The 9110-nt window shown below is 39.2% G+C and overlaps 1 long non-coding RNA gene across 1 annotated transcript; it reads right to left on the minus strand.

Moving 5' to 3' along the window:
• Positions 1–2362: 2362 nt before the first annotated feature.
• Positions 2363–8682, minus strand: LOC311430070. Its single transcript, XR_014688536.1, has 4 exons — positions 8491–8682; positions 7829–8063; positions 2680–2730; positions 2363–2496 (listed from the first exon to the last, which is right to left on the minus strand). It is a non-coding gene; the product is annotated as an uncharacterized lncRNA (long non-coding RNA).
• Positions 8683–9110: the final 428 nt, after the last annotated feature.

Genomic DNA, 9110 nt, shown 5'->3' on the forward strand with positions numbered 1-9110 from the left:
GAAGACTCAGGTACCACTCTGACACCAAGACATTGTTTTTCAGAGGTCAGAGCATCTCACAGGCTCTAGGACACAAAAAATAAGCAGCACCAAGCACAAAGACTATGAAGAGTAATTTTAGCCCTCAGCTCTTATTTCGCTGTTGTGAACTAGAACAGAAGCTGCAGCAAATCTTCCTGAGAGCTGAATACAATCTCCATCTCAAATACATGGCTATTTCTTCATGCTACGTGACACCCTCAGATCTGTCATGCCCTGCTATCACTCACAACCATTTATAACTTGTTAATGAGGTGGTGACAGGGAGCTGAATATTTGCCTAGAATGGTAGTTACATGTTTTAATACAGATGACTATCTTGATCCATTTTAAAGACACTATTCATCTCACTGGGCAAAATTGACTCCATTGACATCTGGAAAGAAGACCATTTGCCAGAAGGTGGTGCAAAATTCATGCACGGATAATGTTAAACAAAGTTAGGCTGACATTTGACAACATTTAGAAATATACCACAAATTTCATCATAATTTCATAACTATTCTTATTATAATGGAGAGAATTGTAGGACAAACTCAATGAGTGTTAGAGACAATCCATGCCAGGGAAGAATAAGCTGCTGTGGTCTTACCCCAGATTTCTCCTAGGGTGTGCACATTGCCTGGTTTCTGAAGGGAAATCCAATTACAATTTTTATAGCCTTGACAGATTTCTTTTTGCAGAAAGTGGGTCACCAGCAGCACACTGTTGCATAAAAGCATTCATTTTTCTCCTCTTCTTTACAAAGCCTGTTCTCCAGGCTTCACAGACTGTTTCCACATGCTCTTCTCTCCCCACTTGGTGCACAGGGAGCTTTCTGCAGGGAGGAGAAAACAGCTCTGGTCACAGGCTCAGCACATTCAGGTGGCACCTCCATCCTCCAGAGGAGTCCCACACCTGGACCATGGTGAGACAGAAGCTTGAAGTTTGGACTTCTCAGATTCATTTACAGTTTGGGTTTCTATTTTCACATATAACAACATTGCTCTCTTCTGAGATCAAACTCTCTTCCTATTTAACCCTTCTTTTGGGAAATTGATCAAAATCCTGCTATTCAGTAATGAACTTTAAATAATGTCATTCACTGAAGAATGTAGATTTGGTACATCTTAGTGAACTTCCTCAGATGCAAGTGCTATCAGCATGTAAAGAAACTCCTAACAAAAGGAATTAATAAAGGATCTGTGAAATGTAATGAGAAAAATATATGTTTTAATGAAAATATAAGGACAGCAGTTCAGGTACGAAAAAAAAAAATAATCCTCCTTAAGAGCTTACCAAGGCATCTATGAAAGACTCAGTCCTGAAGCCCTGAATTTAGGAGAAGAAACTTGGCACCAGTGTCAACATTTTCAGAATCAAAGTTCCCACTGAAATGAGGTTTCCCTCTTGTCAGCTTTTTGGTTTTCCTTTTGTCTCTTAGCCCTTCCTTACCCTGCACCCCCCACCCTACACAGTCTCGTTTTTCCCTGTTGATTGCCAGAATGCAGAAAAGGTCTTTAAGGATTTTTTTTTTCCCAGCCCCACCTGATGGAAAATCACCAAACCCTTTCTGTATGAGTGAGATGCAAATAAAAATGTCATCTGGTTTCACATGTTTCAAAGTGTCTGACTTTTTATGTTTATAATTTTTAAGAATTACTTAATTTTAAAACCTCAGACTTTAAAAGATATCTTCATTATGCCCTGAAAATTAGCACAAAGGCAAAGGATAAAGAAAACAGGTTTTTAAATGAACATTTATTACACCCTTTTCTGACAAGCCTTTACACAACAGCTGCAATGGTGAAATAGTTAATAAGCTGCATGATACTCAACCCTTCAGATGTCAACTTTAATCTACATTTTTAAAACCTTTTAAAACCTTGTGTGTGTGTGTATTTGCCCTATCTGCCCAGTGCTTCTGGGACCAGCACATTATCCTCCCCTCAGCTGACCACCAGAGCATGGTGCTTTCATTTTGCACATGTTTTGCTGCTAGTCATGCTGCTGTCCCAAAAGAAGTTACAACCACTGAGCCATTGGCATTCCTGTGTCCAAAAACACAGTCTTTGGGAGAAAGAAAAATTATTACAATATTACCCATAGGCATGGTTTGGCTCTTAAAAAGCTGGGATCTGGTGACTTGTGTCCCAAACCTTGCCTGAAATACAATCATGAAATTACAACTGTGTGTGTGTTTGTGTGTGTAAAGTAGACTACAGTGCTCATTTGGTGCAGAGGAGTCATGGGAATAGAAAAAGCATATCAGTCACTTTTCCATTGCCCTTATTCTAGTTTTTTTTGGCAAAATTAACTCTTGGTATCAGATGTGAGCAGGCCTAAGGCTGTCGCAGTACTTCGGTGGGACAGCTGCCACTCCTGCTGTCCTGTGCCTTCAGCAGCCCTGCCCCACAGGCACACTCCTTCATGCCATGCACATCCCCAGGTAGCCCTTTTCTGATCACCATGTGCTACCTGCTAATGCACAAAGAGAAAAGACCATAGGAATTAACTGTGATTTAGGTTTATCATTCATGTTCCCACCTGATGTCTTTATGAAAAAATAAGCTGCAGGTGTCTGGAGGTAGAGCATGGCTGGGGTGTGCAGAGGGAAATAGCAGTGGCCACCAGCGACAGCCCTCCCCAGCTGGGACATACCTCCCCTGGAGCAAGTGACGTGGCCTCAGACTGCTCCTAGAGCTCTTGTCCCTGAAAGAAAAAAAAAAAAAAAAAAAAAAAAAAGCTTCAAATCCTGGGTAAAAAAGCAGGCTGGTTGCCTCCTGGGGCTACATTTCCTGCCACAGCAGGGTGTGATCTGCTAGACTGCCTGTCACACACAGACATGATTTGCTCTTCTTTGCAAAGCAGAAGCACCATTGATGCACAGCCCCGATTAAAATCCAACTTTAAAGACTTGTTAAGTGGTGTTATAATTAAAGTTTTCCTTTACATTCAATTAAATATTCAATGATTATCTTAAAAAAGATCATTTCCAAGCTCCATAGCTGCATTACTATGACCTTCTTTCACAGAAGTTGGGCTGGAGGAGGACCCCTTTGCAAACTCCAAATATTTTATATTTTCATCAGCATTTTACCTGGGGGTACCTCAGGTTCATGCCTGAACATGATTTCCCCAAGTGACCCATGATGGAGGAAGTGTTGTCCGTATCATGACAGCATGCCAATGTGTTGTCCCTTTGCAGAGGTGGACCTGCTGGAGAACAGCAGTGGTTGAGAAGCTCTTTTACATCTCAGTGTAATTAACCAATTGTATAGAAAACCTGGAGTTTCCACTACTTTTGAGTCTTGTTTTGGAGGTAATTTTGCAATTTCTTTGGTTACAGATGCTAACAACAAATGAGACCATCCTTATCTCACTGCTGTGCCAGCACTACAAACCCTTTTTGTTGGTAACTGTGAAGTTAATGGCAATCACTGGGAAGCAACCTGCCAAATCAGAATGAGGTCATTAAAATTTACACCTAATAAATGTGCAAGGATACAAGGAAAATTATTGAAATATATTCCAAGGAAAACACCTCATTAGAAATAAAAGGATGGCACATAAGATAATTCAAAGGTTTCATAACTTTGCAATCTAACTAAATATGTGTGCACTAACAAGTCTTATATATGCTGATCAGCTAAGGAACCTTTCAGGAATTTCATCAGCTTCCAAAAACATTTTACTGTTACTTTTATGTCTCTATAATTACCATTTGGAGCAGTTCATGCACATCAGTGACTTGTGCTGAGCAGATGATCACCACTTCTTAAATAGATATCATTTAGTCCCATGTCATGGCAAGAAAGGAATTGCATGTTTTAATATCAGTGCATCCAATATTCATTTGCTCAGACCGAAGGGACATGATTTTGGAGATCAGTATGCTGATTTTTTTCCCGTTGCCATGTCTCATAAATAATCTGAACACGTTATCTCTAGATGTGTGAAATGTACAGTTCTCTTAATTCCAACTATTCCAACTATTCACTATAACTGTGTCAAAACCAATGTGCCCTCCCCCCCCCCCAGAAGCTGTGTGTTGTTTTTTTTTATTATTTTTATTTTCATGCTACTAAATTAGCTATTTGACATCTCTGATTCATTTTACATCTTTAACTGTTTGTCTTGCAAGGTCCCTAGCCACCTGCTTCAGCCCCTGCTCCCTCTCTGAGGCTACCTCCTGTTGAAAATAGTTTATGATGTATTATTTGTTTCTGAAAGCTAATTCTTCTCATTCTATACAGGCAAAAGTGTTTGTGGAGTGTAGGTTTTGTTGTTTCTTTTTGGGTTGGCTTTTTTTTTTTTTTTTTTTTTTTAGTTAGATTAATATTTAACCAGGTCAGAAACTACTGAGATCATCTGACCTAACTCTCTGAATAATAATGGCCAAAGGAATGCCTTGAATTAACTCCCCTTTCAACTGGAGGAGACCTCCAGAAATACATATGAACTTGATTTAAATGATTCCAGTGATGGTAAATCTACCACAAGCCATGATGAATTGTCCCAGAGTTTAATTAACATCTCTATTAAAAATGTGTGCTTTATTTGTAGTTTACATTTATCTGCTTCATCTTGCACCAACTGGATGTTATTAAAGACTAGTTTGTTTTAGAGTTCAAAAAGCCTGTTCATGGTGTGTTTCTGGTTTTGATATAGGTTCTCGCCGTGGGGCATGCTTTTGAGGACTCTTGTCATTCCTACAGCCCTCCTCTGGGTGCTCTCTATCTTCTTGAGACATAGACACAAGATGCTCAAGTCATGTCCAGAGCTTCTCCTTTCCAGGCTACTTGCCTGTAATTATGGCTTGAATACCCCTTTCAGCACAGAAAACTTTCAGTGTGCCCAAGAATCTTTTTAAAACAGGTTTCCCAAATTATTCAGAAAATCCTGCATTCACAATCTGTCTTTATCTCTTCCCCATGCATCTCCATATCAGAACATATTTTCACAGAGAGCACTGAGAATCATTTTCACATTATCTTTCACAAAGACTGACTTGATGTTAAATATTCAAATATGCCTAAAACACCATAGGAAAAATACTATTGTTTCAGTATTTAAAGATATTTTTTTATTTTAAATGTCCTTCATTCCCCAAGAGAAGTTCAAATGAGCTTTACGTATTTCTAAGTCTATTACAGGTGTATAATCTCCTTTTATCTTAATGCATTAAGATAATTGTAGGTGTAAAAAAAAAAAAAATCACATTTATCTACACAATCTTGGAGCTTCTGAAAACTTTGACATTTGATATATGTCAAAACTGTCTTGTGCATCAAAAAAGTACATCAAAGGTTTTTGAACTGAAAAATATCACTGGTTCATAACAACACATACTCTGCAAAATATTTAGATTATATTTTTTAATATCTGTACAACAAAGCAATTTTAAATTTATGTACAAGAACATGTCTATCTCCAGCTGTAGCTTGCTGCTATTTCCGTGTATTTAGAACAGTTGATAAGAATAAGTTAAGACAAACTAATCATATTCTAAAATGAAGTCTACTGAAATCAGCTAAAGGACTACCTCTGACTTCAGTGTCTCTGGATCAGTGCCTTAAAACTAGGACTGGATTGCTTCATTCACACATTCTTAGGGAATTTAAAAATTTTATCTACCTAAAAAACAATACAGGTCAAGGAGAAAAGAATGAATGGAGAGAGAACATTAAAAAGTCTAAATCAACAGTGTTATAAAAATTTATTTTTTTTTCTTTAATTAAAAAAAAAAAAAAAAGGAAATAGAGTGAACATATAAGGGTTTATGGAAGACATCATCATGTGTGAGAAAGGACATGGATACTCTTTTATAGAAGACAGATTTCCCATCCACCTGATCAGAATTGTTACTACTAAATCACTATTGCCTGTCCCAATACACTAAGTGTTTTTAATAACTTCTCACATATGTGCACATTTAAAATCATTTTACTTCACTGAAGGGGAAGATAAATTACTAATATTTCTGGAGAATATGTGGTATCAATATAGCTTTCTGAGATTTTCTGTTGAATTGACCAGTGTTTCTCCTCATACCTAATCGATCCTGCATGAGTATGTCACCTTTATCAAAAGCTATTCATGTGTAAGCCCTTGTAGGGAATAAAGTTCATATACAAAGCCATATCAATCTGGGTTTGAAAGCATGTGTGGTTTTATCCAGCAAGAAAATTTTCTTCCTGAAGCCTTGAGAAATGCAACTCATTGTGCTGCTTCTGTCACAGCCCTTGAGCTCTGCACAAAGGTGGGTGTCATTTTTGCAAGAGGACCCCAAATTTTACAATGCAGGGGTGTATTTGCCAGAAATTTCACAGAGCCCTAAGATTCAAGTTGCTGTTTTAATATGAAAATAAAGTATACATTCACATTCAGTAAAGCTGTGCCTGTGCTACCTGGTAGTGAATTGGTTTTATTTCATCTTGTGGTCTAAATTTCACCTTTACTGTGCTGTGGACTTGCCTTGTTAAGTTTGAACAAGCCTGGTACCAGGCAGATCACATCTCCCACATTATTATTTCTGGCTCTCTCTGTGACCTCAGGAAGACAGCTATATTTCCATACAACCATACAAATAAAACCACTTATTTTTCTCAAACATCAGGGCCAGAAATATTTTAAAACTAGGGCTGGAAGCTTCTCTGGAGATTTACCAAATTGTTCTGGTGTAATTATTTCAATAAATTCCAGTAGCTTCACAAGCATGGACACACCCTCTGAAGGGAGAAAACAATTCTGCAGAACAGGGTGAATTCCACAACAAATTCTATTGGTAAATTACCACCTCAGCAAGGATATAGCAATTCCTCTCCATCTACACATCTGGTCTTGTTTTTAGGGTCTCTGTTTTGCCCTCCCCTGTTGCTTTCATGATAATAATTCCGATTTCTTCCTTTGCAAAGCTATTTGGGAATTCTCACCTAAAAAGGTTTACCAATTCAAACCATTTTTATCATAATTACTGACATATTTTATCAGGAAGTTCTATGTGCTGTGCACATGCCAGAAGGAAAAAATTGGCTCTCTTAGGTATTTTATATCAGTAGGAATGTGTGCTCTTGTTCTGAGATAATTATTTTACTTTTCAACACTTCTATTACTTTGGAAATAGTTTAGATGTCTTGTGTTAACTGGTTGCATCTCACACCCAGTGTGCAACCTACCATAACTTTAATTTCCGTTCTGATTCTTGATGTTTTCCTTAGCCTTTTCAGCATATTAACTGCCACCCACCCCCCAAAAAAAAAAAACAAAAAAACAAACAAAAAAAAACAGATGCTGTTTTTTCTTTCTGAAATTGGCATCAGCATTTATACAACAGAATTATGTGACACATACATGCAGTGAAATAAATGACAGTAATATTCCAGCACATGGTACTTATATCTGCAAGTGCGTACATCGCTGTATGTGCATGTGTGCGTTTGCCAGTGTATACACTGGCAATTTTGACATTTTACAGTCACAAAGTCACAAAGGCTAGCTTCAAGGAAGTTGTGCAGGCACAGAATGTCTCATGTCTATTTTCCTTTGAACAGACTTGATATTTCAGTCAGCTCCCAGACCAAATGAAAGTCGTTTACACAGGGGATCCCTTACAGCAGTGAAACAATTGAAAGTGGTGTTATTAGGATATGATCAAAAGAGGGAAAGGCTGGTAGTGCATTTAAAGAAGACAGCTTTTAATTCCTTTATGTAAAAGTACTTTAAGGACTTGCCATGTGGTGGCTATGCTTTTGATGTGAGCATTCAAAACCTCCCCAGGATTCAAGGCCACACAGCACATACTACATACCCTGAGATCGGCAGTGCAGGGGAAGCTCCAGGGGTAGTTCAGAGGATGAAGGTGATAACAGTGCAGTGGGAATTCATTTATCCTGCTGCATGTGATGCATTTGATGGTTGGACTTGATGATCTTGAAGGTCATTTCCAACCTAAATGATCCTATGATTCTATGTTTTGGAGGCAGCACAGAGCACAGAGCTTGGTGTTAGGTCTCCTGCTGATGCTCCCACTGGCTTGCCACTGCCTGCAGACAGAGACCCTGTTATCCAGGACAGAACTGCTGACAGCCAGGCGTGTGAGAACTGCCTTGCAAGTCACAGCTGAAGGGCTACAACTTCCTCACCCCAGGCCCTGAAATGCATGCAAGCGTCTAAACAAATCTGCGTTCAAAGGGCAGGTGTCATTTTTGATCCTGATCCTTTTGGCATTCGTGTGACTCCAAAGAGATGAGTACCCATAAAGTGCAAGCCGTATGATGCATTAGATATATCTTATCTCATTTCACCACTTAAAGTCATAAAATTAAAAAGCAATCAAACAAAAAATAGCTCTTAATCCCTCCTTGGTAGGGTGGGAAAAGGCAAGAGAAACGAAACCACTATGAATATCAAACTAGCCAAGATCTCATTAAATGAATATGATCTCCTACAATGCTGAAAACATTGGCCCACCTCAATGCCTTCAGGGAACTCCTCGCATGCAGCCCTCTTTACTCCACACCCAAAGCATTCACTGCCTCCTCTGGAAAAGAGATATCTGAGGGCATTTGAGGGTTCTCAGGCACCCGGCTGCAGGTCCCAAAGGCAGGGCTGGAGATTGACATAGCAGGATTAAGACTTCCTCCACAGGCCAAGCAGCATCCCCCAAAATGAAAGTAGCAAAGCTGCAGGTTGTTGTCCAGAGCCTGGATGTCCTTATGTCTCAGCAGGCAGCGGTACAAATGAGCTGTGGGCTGCAGTGCAAGGCAAAGACTCACTTGCAAATAACTCACATCTCACTTGCAAATAGCTTCTTTGACAGCATGGTGCTCAGTCCAAGCTAATGTGCCCTGCTCCCTGCCTTGAGCACTGGGTTCAGACTGTTTGTGTTGCCTGAGCTTGCTGGCCTGTGTCCATGCTTACAGCTAGTCCTCAATATAAACACAAATGGGGGGGACCAGAGAGGATATGGAGCATCTGTCCAGGTTGAGAGGGGCTCTTCAAGCTAGTATAAGAGCAAACACATTATTCATCTTCACAGATTTTTTTTCAGGTTTTCACACACGTTTCCTAGCCAAGAATATCTCATATAG

Source organism: Aythya ferina, assembly GCF_964211825.1.
Source record: "Aythya ferina genome assembly, chromosome: 1".
In the NCBI taxonomy this organism is placed as follows: Eukaryota; Metazoa; Chordata; class Aves; order Anseriformes; family Anatidae; genus Aythya; species Aythya ferina.